At 39.2% G+C, this 10862-nt stretch overlaps 1 long non-coding RNA gene across 1 annotated transcript in view; it reads left to right on the top strand.

The window, feature by feature from the left end:
• The first annotated feature begins 123 nt into the window (after positions 1-123).
• Positions 124-10862, top strand: part of LOC123799743 (uncharacterized) — a 68345-nt gene continuing 57606 nt past the window's right edge. The window contains exon 1 of the long non-coding RNA XR_006781683.2: positions 124-253. This is a non-coding gene — a long non-coding RNA (uncharacterized LOC123799743). The remainder of the gene's footprint in view (positions 254-10862) is intronic.

Here is a 10862-nt window from a genome sequence, read left to right as displayed (position 1 = left end):
AAATAAGCGCCTTCCGGTTGGCTCTGCCCTTCGAACCCTCCGCGGGGACCCTTTGATTGGAAGAACGTGCAGCTCCCCGGTATAAAGAGCGGCGGCTGGGACTTCCGACCGCGTCCGCGGGAGAATCCGGTTGGTATCTTCCGAGAACGTGTGCATGGCCGGTTGTGGAGTCGGTTACGGAAACTCGCTCGGCCGCATAGGCAGGGTCGCCTTACTCCTCTCACACCCTAAAGGTCACAGGAGCTCTGAAAAAGTAAGGTAAACCCCAAAGCTGATGAATTCGGGGCGCCTCGCCAGCATATTAGCTCTACTTGTGAAGGTTCTCGTGAATCTAAAAGCTCTAAGTTCTTAGTATTGCAGTCTGGCTGCTCTTTTTGTTTTTCACTGAGGTAAAATATACGTAAGACAAGTTACCATTTTAATCAGTTTTACGTGTATAGTCCAGTGGCATTCCGTACATTCACAATGTTGTACAACCCTCACCACCATCCAAATCCCGAACTTGTTCATGGTTCCAAATGGAAACTTTATCCCCATGAAAGGGGAACTCCCCCTTACCTCCTCCCCTCACGCCTGGGGAAGCACCACTTCACTTTCTATGTGTGATTTTGATTACTCTAGGACCCCGCATTTAAATGGAATCGTATCTTTTCGTGACTGGCTTATTTCACCTAGCATTAAGGCCTCAAGCTTCATCCATGTTGCAGCATGTGGCGGGATTTCCTCCTTTCTAAGGCTGAATGAATGATATTCCGTTGTATGCTTGTACCACCTTTATCCATTCATCTCTGGATGGACATTTGGGTTGCTTCCACCTTTTAGCTGTTGTGAATAACGCTGCTATGAACATGGGTGTACAGCTACCTGTTGGGATCTCTGCTTTCGATTCTTTGGCGTGTATATAGAGAAGTAGTATTGTTGGAGTATATGGTATTTCTGTTTTTAATTTTTGGAGGAAGTGCCATGCTTTGAGGGTGGCTCTTTTTTTTTTTTTTTTTTTTTTAAGATTTTATTTATTTATTTGGCAGAGAGAGGGAGAGAGAGAGAACAAGCAGGGGCAATGGCAAGCAGAGGGAAAGGGAGAAGCAGGCTCCGGCTGAGCAAGGAGCCCGATGTGGGGCTCCACCCCAGGACCCTGGGATCATGACCTGGGCGGATGGCAGCTGATTAACTGACTGAGCCCCCAGGTGCCCCTGGGGTGGCTCCTTTTAATGCATGTTTTTTCTTTGACCTTATCACCTGGGTATATGCTGACCTGAGAAAGGGATGATGAGGGGCCAGCCCAGTCTTCCTGAGTCATTAGACACACCCCATTCCTCTTACTTCAGCCTGAAAACTTTTTCCTTCGAAGTTTGCCCCTGTTTTGACTATTCTCTGTTTTCATGGAGAGGTCTGGGAAATGTTTCTGGTATTCTGCATGTCAGGGTTCCTCTCTCCTGGATGCTGGGGAGGTGGGTAGAGAGGGACAGTTATGTCTGGGTCCCTGTTTGCCACGTTTGCTTCACCAGTTGAGTACTCAGCTAGGCATGAAGCTAGTATAGCAGCTCTTCACTTTGGCCTCAAGTGGGGAGTTTAGTAGGGAGTCATACTGGGGTTTCTGGATTTATGCATTTCGACATTTACATTAATTGTATACAGATATGCTTAAAATATGACAATTGATAATTATTTTAATGAAAATTTTGGACTCTTTGTCTAGGACAATGAGTCTTCTTAATGGTTAACACTAGCAGCTGGGCAAGAGCCTTTTTGGTTAATGAGTAAGAAAGGGGCTCCTTTACAGACAGTTTCAGAAAAGGAAAGTGAGTTCTGTTCGTCTTTACAGAATCTTAGTGATTGAATGGGTTTCAGTTTTAGAAATTATCTTTCCTGATCTCCCACCCAGTGCTAGAGTATTCTACAGATCCCATTAGGTATTGCATCTTTGTAGGAATACTGCTGGTATCAGGGAATTGCCTTACCTTATTAGAAAGCCCTGATTATTATGAAACTTTCTTTAAAATGTGCTCAGATAAGCCTCTTGCTCATTGGTCCCAATTTGAGCAACATAGGCCAGTTCTGCACCCTTTTCTACATTCTTTGGATAGTTGAGGGACTATTTTGTGGGACACAAAGTATAGAAAGAAAGCTAGGTAGGTTTAACAATTTTCAGCTCATCAAGTAATGTATCCACAGTAGCTCTCCTTATTGCTTTAATGGCTTCCTATTGCTCTCGGGCTAAAGTCCTACAAATCCCTGCAGGGCCTGACCTTTGTCTACTTCTTCAGCTTCAGTTCATCCTACTCTCCCCTTGCTCACTGTAGTTCAGTCACACTGCTTTTTTTCTTCATTTCATTTCCATACTTTCCTTTCTGGGAACTGAACTCTTCCTCCCCTTTTTCCCTAGTTTCTCCTTCTTCTTATTATTACTATAATAGCTTTGTTAAGATATTCATATACCATATAATTCATCCACTTTGAGTATGCAATTCAATTTTAGAACATTTTCATCACCCCCTAAAGAAACTGCATACCTATTAGGAGTCACTCCCCATCATTCTTCCCTCTTCCTAGTCCCTGGAAAACACTAGTCTACTTCCTATCTCTATAGATTTGCTTGTTCTAGACATTTCATATACATGAAATTCTACAGTATGTGGTTTATGATGGACTTCTTTCATTTAGTATAATATCTTCAAGGCATGTTGTAGCATGTGTCAGTACTTCATTCCTTTTTATAACTGGTTAACATTCCATTGTATGAATATACTGTATTTTATTTACCCATTCATTAGTTGTTAGACATTTGGGTTGTTTCCATTATTAAGTATAATGCTGCTATGAACATCCATGTACAAGTTTTTATTGTGGACATATATTTTCAACACTTGTCACTCCCCCTACCCCCCCAACAAAAGAAAATCTAAGACTAGATGGCTTCACTGGTGAATTCTACCAAACATTTAAAGACAAATTAATACTAATCCTTCTCAAACTCTTCCAGGAAGTAGATGAGGATGGAACACTTACAAACTCATTTTATGAGGCCAGTACTACCCTGATACCAAAATCAGACAAGGGCACTGTAAGAAAACGGAATTACAGGTCAATATCCCTGATGAACACAGATGCAAAAATCACCCCAAAATATTAGCAACCTGATTTCTTTTTTTTTTTTTAAAGATTTTATTTATTTATTTGACAGAGATAGAGACAGCCAGCGAGAGAGGGAACACAAGCAGGGGGAGTGGGAGAGGAAGAAGCAGGCTCATAGCGGAGGAGCCTGATGTGGGGCTCGATCCCAGAACTCCGGGATCACGCCCTGAGCCGAAGGCAGACGCTTAACCTCTGTGCCACCCAGGCGCCCCAGCAACCTGATTTCAGCACTACATTAAAAAGATCATACACCACGATCAAGTGGGATTTATTTCAGGAATGCAAGGATGGTTCAACATCTTCAAATTAATCAATGTGATACACTATAGTAACAAAGAAGTATAAAACTCATATCATCTCAATAGATGCAGAAAAAGCATTTGACAAAATTCAATATCCATTAATGTTAAAATCTCTTAACAAACTGGGTATAGAGGTAATGTAGCTCAACATTATAAAGGCTATAAATGACAAGCCCACAACTAACATCATACTCAGTAGTGAAAAGCTGAAAGCTTTTCCTCTAAGATCAGGAACAAGACAAGGATGCCTACGCTTATCATTTTTATTCAACATTGTATCAGAAGTCCTAGCCAGAGCAATTAGGCATAAATAAAAGGCATTCATGTCAGAAAGGAAGAAATAAAATTGTCTCTATTTGCAGATGACATGATATTATATATAGAAAACTCTAAAGACTCTACCAAAAAAGCTGTTAGAAACAGTGATGAATTCAGTAAATTTGCAGCATAAAACATCAATATATATAAATCAGTTGCATTTCTATATACTAACAACTATCAGAAAGATAAATTAAAACAGTTCCATTTACAATAGCATCAAAAAGAGTAGAATATTTATGAATAAACTTAAGAGGTGAAAGATCTGTACACTGAAAACTGAAAAACATTGATGAAGGAGATTGAAGAAGACACAAATAAATGGAAAGATATCCCATGTTCATGGATTGGAAAAATTAATATTTTTAAAATGTCCACACCAATCAGAGTCAATGCAACCCCTGTCAAAATTCCAATGGCATTTTTCACACAAATAGAAAAAATAGAAAAACAATCCTAAAATTTGTTTGGAATCACAAAAGGGTCCAAATAGCCATAGCCATCTTGAGAAAGAACAAAGCTGGAGGCATCACATTTTCTGATTTCAGATTACATTACAAAGCTATAGTGATCAAAACAGTATGATATTGGCATAAAAACAGACACATGGACCAATGCAACGGAATTGAGGGCCCAGAAATAAACCCATGCATACATGGCCCATTACTTTTTAAAAAAGGAGCCAAGAATATACAATGGGGAAAGAACAGTCTTTTCAATAATGGTGTTGGGAAACGACCCCTGTCATACACCATACACAAAAATCAGACTTAAATTTAAGACCTGCAACTGTAAAAATTCCTAAAAGAAAACAGGAGGTAAGCTCCTTGGCATCAGGCTTGAAATAATTTTTTTGGATATGACACTAAGGTAGAGACAATGAAAGCAAAAATAAACAAATGAGGCTACATCAAACAAACACAGCTAAAGAAACCATCAATAAAATGAAAAGGCAGCTGACAGAATGGGAGAAAATATGTGCAAACCGTCTATCTGATAAAGGATTGATGTTTAAAATTATAAAGAGCACATACAACTCAATAGCAAAAAACCCAAACACTCTAATTAAAAAATGGGCAGAGGAACTGAATAGACATTTCCTTTTTTTTTTTTTTAAAGATTTATTTATTTATTTGACAGAGCACGAATGGGGAGAGGGGCAGAGGGAGAGGGGGAGAGTGAATCTCAAGCAGACTCCGTGCTGAGCGTGGAGCCTGAGGTGGGGCTTGATCTCATGACCCTGAGATCATGACCTGAGCTGAAACCAAGAGTCTGGTGCTTAACTGACTGAGCCACCCAGGTGCCCCTAAATAGACTTTTTCCCCAAAGATACACATGGGGCCATCAGGTACATGAAAAGATGCTTAACATCACTAATCATCAGGGAAATGCAAATCAAAACCACAAAGAGATATATCAACCTCACAGTTAGTGTGGCTGTCATCAAAAAGACAAGAGAAAACAAGTGTTGGCAAGGATATGGAGAAAAGGGAGTGTTGATGGGAACGTAAATTGCTGAAGCCACTATAGAAAACAGTATGGAGGTTCCTCAAAAAACTAAAAATAAAACTGTGATATGATCCAGGATTTCCACTTCTAGGCATATATCCAAAGGAAATGAAAACAAGATATCAAAGAGATAATCTGCATTTCCACATTTATTGCAGCATTATTTACAATAGCCACAATATGGAAACAATTGTCCATCAATGGGTAAAGTTGTAGGTATTTTCAATAAAAACAGGATCGCACTGTAAAAATGTTTATAATCTATTCTTTATACTGTACAATATACTATAAACAAAAATATGCACACCAAATTACTGATGTCACAAAGCTAAAAGGAAGAGACAGTATATTAAATAAAAATTAGAATCTGGAACAACCTAGAAAGAACTGGGGCCAAATTAACAAGAATAAACCTAGTGCGGATACATTTAAAGTTTTGAAATTAGATTGAGAACCTATAAGTGTTAATTGCCTACAAACACTGAATCAACAATGTCACTTGCTTTTGAAGAGCAAATGTCACTTTCTAACAAAACCATGGTATCTCAAATAGGAAAGACAAGATCCCACCCCTAGGCTGTGCTGGTCTGACCATATCTTGAGTACTATACTCAGTTGGCAACAATTTTATGAACGGTATTGACAAACCAACATTGGTCAAGACTCAGGAGGATAATTTTGACAAATGTATATAGCCGTAAATCACAATCAAGAATAAATATAGATACACAAGCATATTTTATATCTACCACAGTGAAATTATTGCTATCCCACCTTTTCCCATCACCCCAAAAATTTCAAATGTAGGCATTTTTAAGTGTCAGAGGGGTGACAGTGGGAGGTGGGTTAGGGAAATATTTTTTTTGGCTTTTTGTTTTTGTACCTTAGTCTTAATGGTGAAAATTTGGCTTTACTCTCATCAATTTGGATGATTGTAATAAAAGAAATAGACTTCAACAAGTTCAGTGCTAAGACTGTTGAATTTCATCGCAGTGACCTTCTTACTGATTAGGCAGTGGGAGAGTTTGGACTAGAAAGTATACAGAATAACATTTTCAGGCTATTTCTAGAACGATTCAATATTTCACTATTAAAGACAGAGCAGCTATTATACTTTCAAAGTTTTCTTGAATTGGTATTGCTTGCTCAGTGTTCTCTACTTCTCTCTTTCTTAAAATATCAAGATACTAGTTTTATTGTAGCCAGACTTGGGTATGGACACTGAAGGAGAGTTGTGGCAGCTAGAAAGAGCCAGGTGAAACAAACAGATCAAACTTTTTCCTTTTTTCTGTTGTTGTTTTTTTTCCCCCTATGGTGCTCTGTATCAGTTAGGCTTAGTTTGGATGTAAGTAATAGGAAAACAAATGACAATGGCTTAAAACCGTAATAATGTTTCTTGTTTTTTTTAAAAAAGTCTGGCAATAGGTACTTAGTACAACAGTGTCATCATAGATTCTGGTTCTTTTTCTCCTGCCATTCTATCTTCTTCAGCATGTCCTTGCAAAGGTTGCAAGGTGGCTACATAGTTCCAAAATTCACATCCTCATAGAACATGTCTCATGCAAGATGGATGGAGGAAAGGACTTTCTTCTGTCTTTTATCAGGGTAGAAAATCTTTCCCAGAAGTTGCCCCCAGCACATTGGCATTTCTTTAGTCAGGACTTACTCAACATGACTCAGTAATGTGAGGATAGAATGGTCAAGATTGGCTTAGAGCAACTGAATTCATTCTTTGGGTCAATACATTTCCTTCTGAATGAAATCGGGCTCTGGGGTGCCTGGGTGGCTCAGCTGGTTAAGTGTCTGCCTTAAGCTGGTTAAGTGTCCTGGGATCCAGCCCTGAGTTGGGCTCCCTGCTCAGTGGGGAGCCTGCTTCTCTCTCTCCTTCTACCCCTCCCCACTCCTCCTCCCCTGCTCATGCACACTCTATCTCTCTCTTACTCTTCATGCTCTCTCTCTCAAATAAATAAATAAATAAACAAACAAAATCTTTAAAAGGAAAAGAAATCAGGGTTCTGTTAGTAAGAGAGATGGGGGTTTGGCAGTTGAATGGACAACCAACAGTGTTCACCAACAGTATTCACCATATCTATGCCCCCAACAGGGGAGCAGCTAGATACACAAGCCAGCTCTTAACCAGAATAAAGAGACATATAGATAAAAATACGTTAATAGTAGGGGACCTCAACACTCCACTATCAGCAATAGATAGATCACCTAAGCAGAAAATCAACAAAGAAACAAGAGCTTTGAATGCCATACTAGACAAGTTGGACCTCATAGATATATATAAAACACTACACCCCAGAACAAAAGAATACTCATTCTAATGCACATGGAACATTATCAAGAACAGACCATGCTCTGGGTCACAAAACAGGTCTCAACCGATACCAAAAGACTGAAATTATTCCCTGCATATTCTCAGACCACAATGCTTTAAAATTGGGACTCAATCACAAGGAAAAATTTGGAAAAAACTCAAACACTTGGAGACTAAGAACCATCCTGCTCAAGAATGATTCGATAAACCAGGAAATCAAAAATCAATTTAAATAATTTATGGAGACCAACGAGAATGAAAACACAATGGTCCAAAATCTATGGGACACTGCAAAGTCAGTCCTAAGGGGAAAATACATAGCCATCCAAGTCTCACTCAAAAGAATAGAAAAATCTAAAATGCAGGTTTTATATTCTCACCTCAAGAAGCTGGAACAGCAACAGAAGAACAGGCCTAATCCACGCATGAGAAAGCAGTTAATCAAGATTAGAGCAGAGATCAATGAATTAGAAACCAGGAGCACAGTAGAGTGGATCAACAGAACTAGAAGCTGGTTCTTTGAAAGAATAAATAAAATAGAGAAGCCACTGGCAAGACTTATCCAAAAGAATAGAGAAAGGACCCAAATTAATAAAATTATGAATGAAAAGGGAGAGGTCACAACCAACACCAATGAAATTGGAAGGATTATTAGAAACTTTTATCAACAGCTTTATGCCAATAAATTAAGCAACCTGGGAGAGATGGAGGCCTTCCTGGAAACCTATAAACTACTAAGACTGAAACAGGAAGAAATTGATTTTTTAAACAGACCAATTAATTATGAAGAGATTGAAACAGTGATTAAAAACCTTCCAAAAAACAAAACTCCAGGGCCTGATGGATTCCCTGGGGAATTCTACCAAACATTCAAAGAAGAAATAATACCTATTCTCCTAAAGCTATTTCAAAAAATAGAAACAGAAGGAAAACTACCAAACTAATTCTATGAGGCCAGTATTACCTTGATTCCCAAACCAGGCAAAGACCCCATCAAAAAGGAGAATTACAGACCGATTTCCCTGATAAATATGGATGCCAAAATTCTCAACAAGATCCTAGCTAATAGGATCCAACAGTACATTAAAAGGATTATCCATCAAGACTAGGGGGGTTCATCCTTGGGATGCAAGGGTTGTTCAACATTCACAAATCTATCAGTGCGATAGATTATATCAACAAGAAAAAAGCCAAAAATCATATGATCCTCTCAATAGATGCAGAAAAAGCATTTGACAAAATACAGCATCCTTTCCTGATTAAAACCCTTCAGAGTGTAAGGATAGAGGGTACATTCCTCAATCTCATAAAAACCATCTATGAAAAGCCTACAGCAAATATCATTCTCAATGGGGAAAAACTGGAAGCCTTTCCCTTAAGATCAGGAACACGATAAGGATGCCCACTCTCGCCATTATTATTCAACATAGTACTAGAAGTCCTTGCAACAGCAATCAGACAACAAAAAGGGATAAAAGGTATCCAAATCGGCAAAGAAGAAGTCAAAATGTCTCTCTTCACAGATGACATACTCTATATGGAAAACCCAAAAGAATCCACACCCAAATTACTGGAAGTTATAGAGCAATTCAGTAATGTGGCGGGATACAAAATCAATGCTCAGAAATCAGTTGCATTTCTATACATGAACAATGAGACTGAAGAAAGAGAAATTAGGGAATCCATCCCATTTACAATAGCACCAAAGATCATACGTTATCTTGGAATTAACTTAACCAGAGACGTAAAGGACCTATATTCTAGAAACTACAAATCACTCTTGAAAGACATTGAAGAAGACACAAAAAGATGGAAAAATATTCCATGCTCATGGATTGGAAGAATTAACATAGTTAAAATGTCCATGCTACCCAGAGCAATCTACACTTTCAACGCTATCCCGATCAAAATACCAATGACATTTTTCAAAGAACTGGAACAAACAGTCCTTAAATTTGTGTGGAACCAGAAAAGGCCACGAATCGCCACGGAAACAAGAAAAAACAAAGCTGGGGACATCACAATGCCAGATTTCAAGTTATACTACAAAGCTGTGATCACAAAGACAGCATGGTACTGGCACAAAAACAGACACATAGACCGATGGAACAGAATAGAGAACCGAGAAATGGACCCTCGGCTCTTTGGGCAACTAATTTTTGATAAAGCAGGAAAAAACATCCAGTAGAAAAAAGATAGTCTCTTCAATAAATGGTGCTGGGAAAATTGGACAGCTACATGCAAAAGAATGAAACTTGACCACTCTCTCACACCATACACAAAGATAAACTCCAAATGGATGAAAGACTTCGATGTCAGACAGGAATCCATCAAAATCCTAGAGGAGAGCATAGGCAGCAACCTCTACGACATCGGCCACAGCAACCTTTTTCATGACACATCTCCAAAGGCAAGAGAAACAAAAGAAAAAATGAACTTGTGGCACTTCATCAAGATAAAAAGCTTCTGCACAGCCAAGGAAACAGTCAAAAAAAAAAACAAAACAAAACAAAACTAAGAGGCAGCCCACCGAATGGGAGAAGATATTTGCAAATGACACTACAGATAAAAGACTGGTATCCAAAATCTACAAAGAACTTCTCAAACTCAATACACAAGAAACAAGTCATAAAATGTGCAGAAGATATGAATAGACACTTTTCCAATGAAGACATACAAATGGCTAACAGACACATGAAAAAATGCTCAAAATCATTAGCCACCAGGGAAATTCAAATCAAAATCACACTGAGATACCACCTTATGCCAGTTAGAATGGCAAAAATTGACAAGGCAAGAAACAACAATTGCTGGAGAGGATGTGGAGAAAGGGGATCCCTCCTACGTTGTTGGTGGGAATGCAAGTTGGTACAGCCACTCTGGAAAACAGTGTGGAGGTCCCTTAAAAAGTTAAAAATTGAGCTACCCTATGACCACAGCTATTGCACTACTGGGTATTTACCCCAAAGATACAGACGTAGTGAAGAGAAGGGCCATATGCACCCCAATGTTCATAGCAGCATTGTCCACAATAGCTAAATCGTGGAAGGAGCTGAGATGCCCTTCAACAGATGACTGGATTAAGAAGATGTGGTACATATATACAATGGAATATTACTCAGCTATCAAAAAGAACAATTTCTCGGGGCGCCTGGGTGGCACAGCAGTTGAGCGTCTGCCTTCGGCTCAGGGCGTGATCCCGGCGTTATGGGATCGAGCCCCACATCAGGCTCTTCCGCTATGAGCCTGCTTCTTCCTCTCCCACTCCCCCTGCT

Source organism: Ursus americanus, chromosome 7 (genome assembly GCF_024610735.1).
Source record: "Ursus americanus isolate L20-20 chromosome 7, mUrsAme1.1.p, whole genome shotgun sequence".
Lineage (NCBI taxonomy): Eukaryota > Metazoa > Chordata > Mammalia > Carnivora > Ursidae > Ursus > Ursus americanus.
Note: the sequence above shows the minus strand (reverse complement) of the source record. Positions and strands in the feature narration are given on the sequence as shown.